Source organism: Chelonoidis abingdonii, chromosome 4 (genome assembly GCF_003597395.2).
Source record: "Chelonoidis abingdonii isolate Lonesome George chromosome 4, CheloAbing_2.0, whole genome shotgun sequence".
In the NCBI taxonomy this organism is placed as follows: Eukaryota; Metazoa; Chordata; order Testudines; family Testudinidae; genus Chelonoidis; species Chelonoidis abingdonii.
In genome coordinates this window covers 74,137,927-74,152,138 of record NC_133772.1, presented here as the reverse complement: position 1 = coordinate 74,152,138, position 14,212 = coordinate 74,137,927, and the positions used below count along the sequence as shown (strand labels likewise).

The window sequence follows — 14,212 nt, the reverse complement described above, 5'->3', positions numbered from 1 at the left end:
CCCCTAATCATTTTAGTTGCCCTTTTCTGAACCTTTTCTAGTGCTAGAATATCTTTTTTGAGGTGAGGAGACCACATCTGTACACAGTATTCGAGATGTGGGCGTACCATGGATTTATATAAGGGCAATAATATATTCTCAGTCTTATTCTCTATCCCCTTTTTAATGATTCCTAACATCCTGTTTGCTTTTTTGACCACCTCTGCACACTGTGTGGACATCTTCAGAGAACTGTCCACGCTGAGTCCAAGATCTTTTTCCTGACTCGTTGTAGCTAAATTAGCCCCCATCATATTGTATGTATAGTTGGGGTTATTTTTTCCAGTGTGCATTACTTTACATTTATCCACATTAAATTTCATTTGCCATTCCTACTATTCTAGTACAGATCTGCTCCAATGAATCTGGCTTAGATAATAGTAGATAACATATATAACCTAATAATGACACGTATATTCTTTAACTCTCATGTCGTCATTCGTCACTTGCTGATAAGTTATGCAAAAGTGATGTTGCTAAATGAATAATGAAAGTACCCATAAGCACAAGTACACCATCCTGATCAAGAATACAGGCTGTTACAAATACATGATCTAGGATAGTTCATGTGAAGAATTTAACTATCTACAACTTAGATTTGTTGTTAATGATGTTTTGCTTTTTTTTTATTCATCATTTGGTATGAATCTATTGAATGATCTTATTGCTGTCCTCCATTCCCCTCCCTCTCATCCAATTATAAATTACCATGTGATGTCTTAACTTCGGTTCTGATTCTGCAGATTCTTACTCACTTAAGTAGTTCTTACTCACATGGTTAATGCAGTAGAAATCCCATGCAAATGTTTATTGCTATGTAATAATGGTAGTTATTTTATCTGTGCTGTCTCCACTTCCCCATGCATTTTCCTTTATAAGCATCAGCTCCCTCCAAGATTCTTTTCTTTTAACTCCCATTAGGCTTCTTGTTCAAATCCTACAAACAGATCCTTGCCTTGTCCATTTCTCACTCCTTCCCCTAGTCCCATAAATCCTAATAGGAAATCATTATCCCTTTTGTCTCTTCTCTTTGAATCTTCCCTATTTTTTTTTCTTGCACCAGCTGAATTTAAAAAAAAAACAGTTCAAAGGAAATGCTACAAAAACAAATTAAACCGGCTTCTTTCTTGGATTCCTTATACTGAAAATATCAAGAACACAATAGGGACCAACTATAAAAATGTTTATCCTGATTATATGAAAAGATCATGTAAAGTTCCTAATAGACAGATAGTGGCCGAAGCTAAATAGGCGTACAACATTCTGTAATTCAACCAATGAAGCTTAATTTGAAAAGAGAATATGATGAAGCCAATGGAACAGAACAAAATGTATTGGATTATAGCTCTCTATTTTTTATTCGGTTGAGGCTGCATCCTGAAATTCACTTCATTTGCTGGTTTGTGCTCATAATTCCAAGAATATTTACACTTGAGTTTAGTATTAGAGAGACAAATGATAAAGGTTGTTATAACGAGTTAATAGTCGTAAATTCTTTCATCTCAGAGGCTCTCAAAGAATTTTACGAAGTATGCCAATGGATGTATGGTTTTTTGTTTTTTTGTTTTTTAAATCAACATGCAGCAATTGCTTTTTCTATTACCACACTTCCTTAGGGAAATATGGCAGCTTTTCAGTGGTACATATGAACTCTGTCATGGTTACAGGGCAAGTTGCAATTTAGACCCTGTTTATCAACTGTGTTAAACAAACAGGCCCAACTGTGTTTGGCACAACTTAGCCTTTTTTCTTCAAGAGTCTGTGACAATGGCTGATTAAAGTGACTTGAAAACAGTTTATTCAAAGCAAAACATTATTTATTGATTCACTGACAGGTACATAGCAGGCTGAGCAAAGGCTTTTTAAAAAAAGTCTACATACACATTTCTCCTCAACCTAACCTTAATTTCTCCTTGCAAACTTTAGTAAATTCCATTCAGCCAATTTACTTCCGTCTCTAGGTTGGCAGACAGCCTCCTTTCTGCACTTTCTCTGTGTGTCTTTCTCTCCTGGGAAGCTGCTGACAACCCAATCAACATCCTTTCTTCCCTAGTCTAAGGCCACATCTAGACTGCGCGCCATATCGGCGCGTTAAAATCGATTGCTCTGGGATCGATATGTCGCGTCTAATGTAGACGGGATATATCGATCCCTGAGCGCGCTTATATCGATTCCGGAACTCCACCAACCCCAACGGAGTTCCGGAATCGACATGGCGAGCCGCGGACATCGATCCCGCACGGTGAAGACAGGTGAGTAAATCGATTTTAGATATTCGACTTCAGCTACGTTATTCACGTAGCTGAAATTGCGTATCTAAAATCGATTTTATCCCGTAGTGTAGACCAGCCCTAACACATTTAAAGTATTAGTGTCTTTTTTTATTCTAAGCTCACATGGGAAGAGTAAATTTTTGCCATCCTTGTTGGAATCAGGCAGAGTATTCCCCAATGAATAACTTCCCCATTGTTTCCTTAAGGATCCCTGATATTCTCTAGATTACACCATATTTCTGCCATTGTTTTGTTTCCCTCCATCAGTTTCCTTTGATTTAACTCTTTGCAGCCATAAAGGATAATATCACACAGGTGATAATATCAAACTCAGGTGCATATAATATTTATAAAAAAAACCCCACATACCTTGCTCATTGTCTACAAATATTATACAACAGGAAAGGAATAATTGGACATAAAATTAATAATATTGTCACCAAATGGGGATATATAACGGGAAAATAATTTAATAACAATGCTTTACATTTCTGATGCCTTCCATCCGTGGCAGCTTTTGATAAGCACTAACAAATGTCCACTCACAATACCCTTGTTAGATAGGATTGCATTATTCATATTTTATATCTGGAGAAATGGAGATACAGGAAATCAGTGGCAAAGTAAGGAACTAAAAATCAGATCCTCTTTATCGTGTTCTTTAGTCACAAGAGTATCCTTCCTTCTGCAGAAGGTACTACTGTCAAGCTTTTTGGAGTGGCTCAAGCATGTGAATACCAACATCAGGGCAGACTATTACACATCAGGGTACAAAGCCCAAACTGGTTGTGAGTTTTATACTTAGATTTCACCAACCAAGCTTGAAGTGTGAACTCTTCAGGCACTACAACAGCCTTAACATGGAGTCACAGACAGTCTCCTTGAGTACTTGGTTTATCTTGCCAGCTAATCACATCAATATTCAGGTCACTGTCAGTAGGAAAAGACCAGTTGGTTACCCCAGGTCAACTGCACCTTAGATCCTACACCAAAGACAATGTTTGTATCAAATCCTGTAATAAATTAACTAAAGATCTATTAAGTGAGAAAATAGAAATGAGTTTTTACAAGATTAAAGCAAGTAATCGTACACTTACAAGGTCTGTATATCATCTAGGGCTAACCTAGGCTAAGCAGTTGGGGATCCCTTGCTTGTGCTCAGCAATTTTGCCCTCTCCAAGTCCAAGGACTATAGAGATGCAATTTCTTTCTGTCAGGGATTTTTATTCCCTTTCCTCAGAGTACAAGCTGATCAGACAAGTCCCCATGCACAACATCTCTTCATAGGTGCAAGGGGAGGAATTAACAAAGACTTTTGTCCTCTGATGTTCTACAATGGTTTGTTGGGTGTCTCTAGGCCTTCTTTTGTTCGTCAGGAGATAACACATGTAGTAAACCAGTATTTCAGATTTGGTAATGCATCTCTACTGACTTTGGGAGTATAAAGTTTCAAAGCAAACATTTAAATATGACCTTAAAACATAGATACTGATATTATAAGTGAGATTTTCATAAACATAATACCTATTTTAACAATTCTGACACAGAGGTGAGCCAGACTGGTTTCCAGCTATTTGTCAGTGTTCACTTAAGGCCTAGGGGCTTTGGCATGAGCTGGCACCTGGTCTGCCAGCATAACAACTAGCAGTCAGCCTGCTAAAGTACTCTCACCTGAAAGATATCAAATTCTTAGTGTACTCCTCAGGACAGAATTGTGATGATGACTCATACTATGAATTCTCAGGTTTATCAGGAACCATACTGGATCAGTCCAATAGACAGTTGAGACTGATATCCTGTGACTAACAGTGCTTAATATCAGATGCTTCAGGACAAGAAACCCTGAAGTGTGCAACTATGGAATAACCTGCCCATAAGAAAGTATGTCCTTTGCGAATAGTAAAATGGCAGCTTTACTTTGTTATGGGTTAATTTTGGTTCAGCATTTGTAAAAGATGTGAATGTTTATTGGAAGATCCAGACTAACACAGCTACCCCTCTGATAATTATCTACAATGGTTACCATTTAGAAAGTGGTTACTTATACTGAGAAATAATTAAGTTATCACAGATAACCCTTCACAAATGATGACCTTTTAATGGTGACTTTTAGTTCCCTACTTCCAGTGTCGCTGTCTCAAGATTAGTAATAATAATTGTGTGGTCAATTTTGTATAATAATACTTCAGCTCTATATACCTACTATATTGAATTTGAGTTTCAGGGTTTTTCCATCCTAACTGGACATCAAAACAAATGTCAAGGGTAGAGTGTAGTCACATCCAGGCTGCTAAGACTGACTATAATTAGTTAAAAAGAAACAAAACCTGAATTTGTTGCAAGAATTTCATATAGTATTATAGAACTGAATTAAGGAAAACCTTTTCCCTTGCAGTATGGAAGTTGCAGGAAGGATGACCAGACAGCAAGTACGAAAAATTGGGACCATAGGTGGGGGGAATAGGCACCTATATAAGAAAAAAAAAACAAATATCAGACTATCCCTATAAAATTGAGACATCTGATGATATTAGCAGCTTCCAGAGCACATCAACTACCTGACATTTTAAATGGTTGGATTGATGAAGTGGTTAGGAGAAAAGATACCTAAGTCTTTGGCCACAATTCAAATCCTATCTTTTCTTCAGGTTCGAAACAGACTGACTTACTTTTAACAAACCTCTGAAGTTCTGGGCTACAATCAAATACAAATTTGCTGAAATAGTTTGAGATTGGCCGTACCTGTGAAGTGCTGTCTAGATTTAGATCTAGTGTTTTGGTTTAGCATATCCCAGAGATGGCAAAATTGAGACTGGCTCCAAACTGAATCAAATTTAATATCCTAGCTTTCATCTCTAGAGAGAATCTATTGTGGTAGTTCAAGCCCAACTAGAAATACCAGAGATGTCAGGAGGGAACCCCTTTTCCTGACCTTTTCAGCTCAGTTGTAAAGGTCAAAGAACATTAACTGCTCATGTGAATCATCTTGACGTATGGGTCCTTCTATGAACATGATATAAGTATCTTTGACATTCCCTTGTTAATTATTCACGTCATAATGTTTTATTCTCTTTCTCTCACACTATCTTGGGTCTTTTAAGTTCAGCAGGTCTTCCACTGAATAATGTTGATTTCTTGCCAAAAATAAACAATCCTCTCTTTCCCTTCCTCCCCGCCCCCCCAAAAAAAACCCACCGCCTTCCTCAAGTATGAGAGAATTTTAAAGGGCCAAAATTGTATATATCAACCTTTTACCCTTCAAGAGTCCCTGCTTTATTCGTGATTGGTATACTCCAGCTGATCATGAAATCTGCAGCAAGTGCACTGGGAAAGAATTGAAGTATCTTCAAAACAACACTGTTTACATTCTTTTAAAACTGTTCTTCTTCACTAGGGCAAGACTGAAACCCAGAGAGTCTTTAAGGCCACATACACCATTCTATTTTCTCCCTTAGCCTGTGTTAAGTACTTAATTTATTTTCTCTCTTATTCTCTTAAACATCTCTGTTGGTGAAAGTTTATTCACTGACAGTCCTAGAGATTAACAACTTTTAATTATCTACAGACCAAGTATGAGATAGGCAACTGTTGTTCATGTTTCCTACACATTGCCACTATCTTTCTAACCTGTCCTGGAGAAGTCTTCTCTGGATGGCAAAGACGTTTCAGTCTCTATGTCCACTTTGCTGGATGGTTCATGATGAGGACATTTGCTACGAAGTATACTAAGTAAAGGTGGTCAGAAAACAGATTTTTCTGTCCCGTGAAAATTTTGAGAGTGTTGTTTTTGTGGTAGCAGGGAAGAGGGGGATCTCGAATCAGGATGAATAATGAAAATGTTTATTTGTATTTTTTTTTCAATCAAAATACTGGCAGGGTACTGGGGGATCAGATCAATCAAAATGTTTAGTTTCTATACATTCAAAGCATTTTTGTTTCAATTTCAACTATTCTTTTTATTTTTTTTACATGAAATACATTTGAAATAAAAAATTGAAACTTTACATTCCAAAAGTATCAAAATGGAGTGTTCTGGCAGTTACAAAACATTGTTTTCTATTTTTTAATATAAAATTTAATTGAAATCAATACAATTTCACAACACAAAATCTCTTTAGGAGAAACAGCATTTTTTGACAAAAATCTGATGTTACTAAATTTTTTTGACCACTTGTAATACTGACACCAACAGACGCATTTCAGGGAAGAGGAACCATCAGAAACTCATTGGATACTAAAAACTTGCTTGGTCACTACTGGGAACGTAGAGGTAAAAAGCCCAGTATCTGTCTGAGAGTCCCTAGAACTAGGCACGCCATCATCTATGTGCCTTTTATTGCTAGTGTGTTAGGTTATTTACATTTGGTCTTTCTGGGGGCTGGACTTGAGCTGACACTTACTTTTAAAGTTGGAATAATTATAAAGTAAAATTTATTTAACAGCAAAATCTCATCTGCATTTCCAATATGGTACATACATTAAAAATTACATATGGTCTCTGCCGTGAGTAATCAGTGCTGGAATTCTGGATTTGATTCAAATTACATGTACAATATTTGCAGCTCTTCTTCGATATTTTTTGAATGAGGCATTAGATTCTAATTATAAGAAGTTGAAACTTGCTAAACAGAACTGCTTAAAAATGATAGTTCATTTAAACAAAAGATTCATTTTTCCTTTTTCTTTAAATATCCATAACTTTTTTCATTTTTTAATCATCAATAAAAATATTGAAAACATCAAAATATTTTTTGAAAATTTTCCTTGACCTAAAGGTAGAACTTTCTGTCAATAAAAAAAAAAATTACATTTTTTTATAATTTTGATAGCAATGCTGGAAAAAAATGTTTGCCAAACACCATTAATGTTGACTTTTTAAGGCAGTATTTCAGCAAAAACCCTTGACCAGCTGCATTGCTTTGTATTCCTGTTGGTTCACCATAGCAGTAAGGGGTGCTGTTACCTGGTTTGCCCATTACTATGGGGTATTCTCATTTATTAGGGTTACTCTTCTGGGGTGGGTGTCTGTACTTTTGTCAGTGTACTGCTTGTGTCACTTGTGTTCTCATATGGAGCTCTACTTCTCCCTGTTACAAGTTCCCTCCCAATGGAGCTATCCTGCAGGACCTAGCTTCCCCAGGGCTGGGTTCTTCCAGCCCTAGACTCAGACAAACAGACACGTTAACAGAGTGCATCTGAGAGGACCAGGTTCATCAGTGCACCTCTTGTATGTCCCTGGACTCAGCAGGCAGGGTCGAACAGCACCCCTAAGCTGTCACCCTCATATATGAGGGATACTGCACCAGAAGAGAGCATGCCTGACAGGCTGGGTGAAGCAGCACTTCCAAGCTGCCACCCTCATATGTCCCAAGTTCAGCACATCTCTATCCCCACTTTCACATTACTATTGTTTTGGTAGCAACCCCCTTGATGAGCAAACCCTACAGGATTTTTGGGTGCTGCAGGGATCTTTTAGCTTAGGTAGGAGGAGCATTGCTGCTGAGTGAATGAGGAAACAAAAAAACACCCATGATGGGCAGGGTGGGAGAGAGAAAGAGAGACGCAACCAACTTAATCATGAAAGTTATTTATTGCCAGGTAATAATCACAGGGCATCCAAACAAAACAGTTATAATATTAAATCTAACTTTAAACTTGATTATAAAAGTCATGTTTAGAAAACTATAACTGATCACACAAGTCAGGGTCAAAAGGCTATACTTAGAGAGAGAGAGAGATGGGTTCTCACCACTCCGTGAAGCTTGAATCAATTGGGGTTCCCAGGTGGTGGTGATAGCTGAGGGTCAGAAGTGCTGGAGACAGGCAGAGCCCCCAGCATGATCAGTCAGGAGAAGATGAAGTCCCAATGGAAATGATGCAGAGTTTGGATCCAAGCATCAGAACACTTACTTGAGCATTGGTAGGAGTTTTTGTAGAGAAACAACAACAGTTAAAGAGAGAACACTAGATTTGTTTATGGGTAAACAAGGGAATATATCAAAGTTGTTTTGCTCCCAGACTTTACCATGGGAACTGATCATTCCTGGCTATGGTGTTCCTTGACGGGAGCTCACAGTGCAATTAGGGAGCTTTACTATTTTGGATACCAATAAAGGATTTATTATTAGAATTGGTCTGATAACTGCTGAGCTGGGTGTGTGCAGGCGTTGGTTCATTAACATCTGAAGCAGAGATCCCTTATCATGCACTGCTTCCCTGTTTTTCTGGTCTCAGAGTTCTGTGTGGTTCTTGCCTTGGAATCTGTGTTCTCTATTCTGTATGCTAATAGAGATGCCTCCTTGTCCCATCTTCGATGCAAATGAGGCTAGGGGAGTTTCCTTAATCCTGTCACCCTTATCCCAGGGGTTAGATTTGTCTCTCCCTGCCTTTTAATTCCTTTTTCTAAGTTTTTCTTCTGATTGGTTTTGGTTCAAGCAGAGGCTGGGGGTGGGGGTTGGGAGGGAAGGTCTTTCATGAGTCAGACAGGCTGAGTACTGTGCCTTGGTTCCCCAAAAACACAGAGCTGCTAGGTAACAGTGTTATACAGTTAGAATATGACCTTTCTCAGGGGAAGTAACACCAAGGCCAAGACTCTTGGTTGGGATCCAGTCCTGTGCTTATTTACAAGTATCTCCATTGATATCAGTATAACTGTCTATGTAAGCCAGGACTGCTCAGGTGGATAAAGGTTTGCAAAATGGAGCTCATAGTTTTAATTATGTATAGCACTTTTAGGCTTGTGAAGTAATTTATTCAGAAAGTAGTCTTTTGTTTATTACCTGGAATTAGCATATTGAAAGTTGGGGGGCAAGGAGAGAAAATCATGAAGGTTAATCCGTGTAAGCCATAAAACTGTATTTAAAAGAAATAAAACACTGGAAAGGGTCCACAGATTAACTGTGACAAAAGGCCAAATAGTGATATTTCTAGACAAAAAAATCAGGCAAAAATAATTTCTATTGTAGGAGTAATTTTAGTGAGATTTCCTTGGCATCAAAGGAAGAAAAAAATGGATGAAATGGTTACCAAGACTCAATGACAAAATAAAAATATTTCCATCAGAATCTATTTAGTTCTTGGGTAAATTCCTTTTAGTACTGAGTCAGAGTAAGTAATTGGAACAAGTATATTTTATCCTCTAGTCCTAGCATACTTCTTCAATGTTTCTTTCTTGGGGGGTGGGGTGTGTATGAGAGAGACTTTTAAGGTAGCGGTGTTTGTGCATAATACTCTTCTAAGCTGTTTGAGGCAGGGACTGTCATTTTGTTCTGTGTTTTTATAGTGCCTAGCACAATTGGGTCCTGGTCCAGGGATGGGCCTCCTTCATGGTACTCAATACAAATTGTTTTTGAGTGGTGGGTGGTTTTGCTACTCTTGTATCACCTGCTCCGCTTCAAACTTAACCTGAATTGGATAGCAGAGGACATAGAAAGTTTATCATTCACTGGAGGAAAAATCACTGTTATGAGCCAACATGGAACTCAGATTCAATTCTCCCTGAACTCAACCTGCTACAAATACCAGCCCAAAAACTCTCATTACTTGAAACTGTTTAGTATTGTCAGAGGCAAGGACCAAGGGTGGCATACATTTAATCACGATGGTACTGAAGTACACATATCTGATACACAGATAAAGGCTCTCTTTATTGTACAGTCTATATGAGAATTAAAACTTTTTTGCACATAAAAGGGCCTGTCTAAAGATCTCAATGTCATTTCTAAAGATGGCTAAGCATTATTAATAGCTTCTCATTTTCAGATCAGGAAACCAAGACATAAAAGTTCAGTGACTTGACAAAGGTCACACAGTGGATCAGCAGAGTCAGAACACTGAGTATAGAATACTGGACTAACAGCCTAACATCAAATAAAATTCTCTGCTGACTCATTCATGTACTATACAAGTCTGTGCAAAGCCTTTGTCATTTGAGTATATATAAAATATATTTGAAAACAAGCTTGAAAACTCCTTCAGTTTTAATTTAAATATATAAATCAAATCCATCAATTTAATTAGCAGTGGAACACACTATATTCTCAGACATTATTTAAAAAAAGGGGTATAATTTTAAACAGTTTTCTTTTCAAAAATTGTTTTACTAAAATTGATCTAAAAATTTTTATTTTGATACAAATTTTAGCCCATGGCAAAATTTTTAAGGCTCATCTATAAATCATTCAAAATTAGAGTTAGCAAGATAGTAGGTTGAATAAACTGTGATTATATACAGACCTTGTGACACTCTTTGAATAAAGTCTTCCCCATTTTTTTTATTATTATTCATCCAGTTCTAGGCTATAAAGAATGTGCAAATGCAGCAGTATGACAGATACCACTGAGTTACATCATTTATTATATATGTAGAATGGCTTCTTTGTTGCTTGTTTCTCTCTGATATAATAAAGCTTACAGGAAGATGACAAGTTTTGGGGACTAGAGACTGTATCTTCCTCTGTGTTTGCACAGAGGCCCCTCTGATGCAGGCATTTGGTCACTTTCTCAATACAAGAGATGTTAAAATAATAAACTTTTGATCTAGCTGGGGAATACCAAATGCCAGGAACACTCAGACAGCTAGTAAAAGGGAAATGCGTTCTGTACTACCAAGAGGACATAAGTAGAGAAGTTCTTTATATGTTGTAAATCGCTAGCAAAAAAATGTATGTATAAACACATGCTTGAAGCTTTCTCCAATAAAGCCATTTATTGGGTATTTTGCTCCATTAAATGACAACTGCTTTAAAACAAAAATACGTATCAGAGGATTCAGTAGAGTAGAAGAATCACCTCTAGGGTTTAGAAGATAGTTTAGCCTTCTTGCTGATATTTCATTTAACGTTTATATTATGGTAGCACCTAATACCCACAACCAGCTTGGATGCCATTGTGCTTGCTCCTGTACAAACGTCATAACCAGCGCTCATGTCCTATTCATTTTTGGGTCTGTCTGCTGAAGAAGCAAACAGGAGCCCAATTAAAGCCAATTTTGCTAGTGCTTTTTGTGGCATAGATTTGTGAAGTATGACCACTCACCCCGTTTCATATAGGAAAAGCCATAAGAAAGTAACAGCCAGAAATGGGCCTGAGTCACAAAACCTAGATCGAGAATCAAATTTGAATTGTAGTGTATCTACTGTTTGCAATGTATGTAGAAGTAGTGGTTTGAAACAGTAAACCTCTAGTTATGAATCCCTTGAACTGTGATGAAATTCATATCCTAATCTGTATTTGGGGGCTTGGGCCTGCCTCCACCAGATAGCAACCTTCCACAGCCCTTTGGCATTCCTAGTTTTGTCTCACAATATTAGGTCTGTTCTGTAATAAAATATACACTGACCATATGTTTCAAAAGTGACTTGTCAATGTTGGTGCCTCAAATTTGGGGTGACTATCTAGGCACATTTTTGAAAATCAGTCCCCTTTTTAAAGGCATCTTAAGTAATATAAGCAACAAGAGAGGTAAAAGAATCACTAGTCACACGACCCAGTAACCATAGCACGAATCTGGGGAAAACTAGAAGATAAGTCATTTACTGAATAACACAGTTGGAGGACACAGGAAATGATGATGATCTCAAGACACCGTAGAATGAGTTTGATTCAGATGATAACTTTGAACAGGAAAATAAAAGTGTAAGCTATTAAAAAAGAATTAACTCGGAAATGGTACTCACAACATTAACTTTGGACATCTTTTTCTTTTCACTGACATAAGTAAAGTTAGGCTCTGTCTTTTGAGAACATAGCCCAGTCTGACTTCAGGGGTATGTAATTCTGACACACAAGATGGATAAAAGTCATTTTGTTAGCATTAGGAATTCTAACCAATCAATCTAATATAAACAACGAAGTGCTTCCCTAAGCAAATTTGTTCTGCCTCATTAGTTAAATGAACTTAACATTTGATAAAGTAAATAACACTTTGTCCTTCTGTAATGCCTTTTATCCAAATGTCTCAAAGCATTTTGCAGACATTGTTTTACAGTACCCCTACAGCAGAGGTTCTCAAACTGTGGTCCACAAACTCCATTCACGTGGTCCGCAGATAGTTCCCTCTAAGGTGTGTTCCTGGGCGGCTGCACACAAGAGAATGAAGGGCCACCCACCTAATTAGTGGAGCCGCGCAGGTGTGGCTCCACTTATTAGGTGCCTGGACCCTGGAAAAGACGCGTATGTCAGGTGAGGTGGTGGCCTTGGGGGGAAGAGGAGGTAAGTGAGAGGGGGTAGTAGGGTGAGAAGAGGAGGTGGAGGGAATTTGGGATGTGCAGGGCTGCAGCGGCCAGAGAAAAAGTCAACTTTCCCCAGTTCCAGGGCTGTGGCTGCCAGGGAGAAACACCCCCTCCTTCCAGCCTCAGCTCTGTGACTGCTGTGGCAGGGGAGGAACCTCTTCTCCTTCCCAGCCTCAACTTGGGGGCTGCTGTGGAAGGGGAGAGAGAGCACATCCATTGCATTAGAAAGGTAAGACTACTGATATGAAAAATGAGGTCTGTGCTTTTATTTGTAGAACAAAAAATGTTAATTATTTTAAAGGGTTTTTTTATATAGCACTTTTATCCAAAGCGCTTTACAATAGTTAGCTAACAGTACAAACAACAAGACCCTCAGCAATTTTCAAGTGGTCTGTGGAAAAAATAGTTTGAGAACCACTGCCCTACAGGATAGATATTAGTGCGAATTAACAGATGAGGAAATTGAGGCATGGGTAAGTGAAGTGACAGAGAGAGACCTGAAGAGCAAGTGCATCTGTAATAGAACACAGTTGTATAGGAGTTACACAAACAAGGGGATTTCCAGTGTCTTTGGGAGCCCTCTAGAATGTTATATACATACAGTTTCTTAACTGGTTTAGTCTGGAGGCCCTAGTTGTTTTCCGGCGATCCTTCTTACCAAGATTTAAGCACCACAAGCAACAATCTTCCCTGCCTCTTTCACAGCAACTTACTCATTTATCACTACATAATTGTTCCTTCCTTATAAGCAGGCCTGCTCTGGATTTGCTCCCACCATCAGGCAGAGTTCTAGAACTTTGCCTTTTAAAAGCACAATTCTTGTACTATAAGAATTCATCTTAGTGGTTTGACAATGCTTCCAGCTGCAGTTAAGGGGGTAAAAAAGGTCACCATTTGAGTCTACTGCAGCTTTCTTCAATGTCCAATATAATTTAATTGAGGTTATTTATTTATTTAGACTTACGCTCAGTAAGAAGTGCCTATCCTTTGTGCTCAGAGCTTCTTGACGATGCTTAAATATACAGTTGTAAAGAACTATTCCCTTTGTTTTATGGGAGTCTCTTCAATGGTAATACTTCATATTATTAAATCCATCTCTCCTGTCTCTCTGAATATGTATCTTATCACATACTTTATTCTAATACACAACAATCAAAGTGTGCAGCTCTTACATTACTTACCAAGACCAATATAAAATTGCTGTTTCCTGAATTTAATGTCCCTAAGACAAAAGCTGTGTGTAAAAGCTGGTTGAATTCATCTGGTATGGAGCAGACTGCTTTCCTTTCTTCCCCCACAAGCAATCTCATGTTTATAATCGGCTAGCACTGTTGCTAGATTCTTTTTTACTGAGATGACCATCCACCTGAATTATCACTGTGGCTGAGAGTGGTGGTGGTTTTTACACATTTGGCAGGTAGACTGTACTTTGTCATTGGTTCTCTTGATATTGCTGACAATGTGATAGGACACAGGTAAAGAGACCTGCTGAAATTAGATAGGGGAGGAGGAGTGACTGAGAAAGCAAGATAAAATACAACACTGCTTCATTTGGCAAAGTGTCTTTCAAAAAAACTTAATTCCAACTTTATTTACCAAGTTTAAAAGTGGCAGAAATTAAGAGGCTTAGGCTATGGAGAAGTGAGCCTTTTTCAGACATATTTCAAA

The 14,212-nt window shown here is 38.0% G+C and overlaps 1 protein-coding gene across 3 annotated transcripts in view; it reads left to right on the top strand.

The window, feature by feature from the left end:
• LRRC4C (leucine rich repeat containing 4C) overlaps positions 1–14,212 on the top strand; it is a 933,364-nt gene that overhangs the window by 435,704 nt on the left and 483,448 nt on the right. The window lies entirely within an intron of this gene.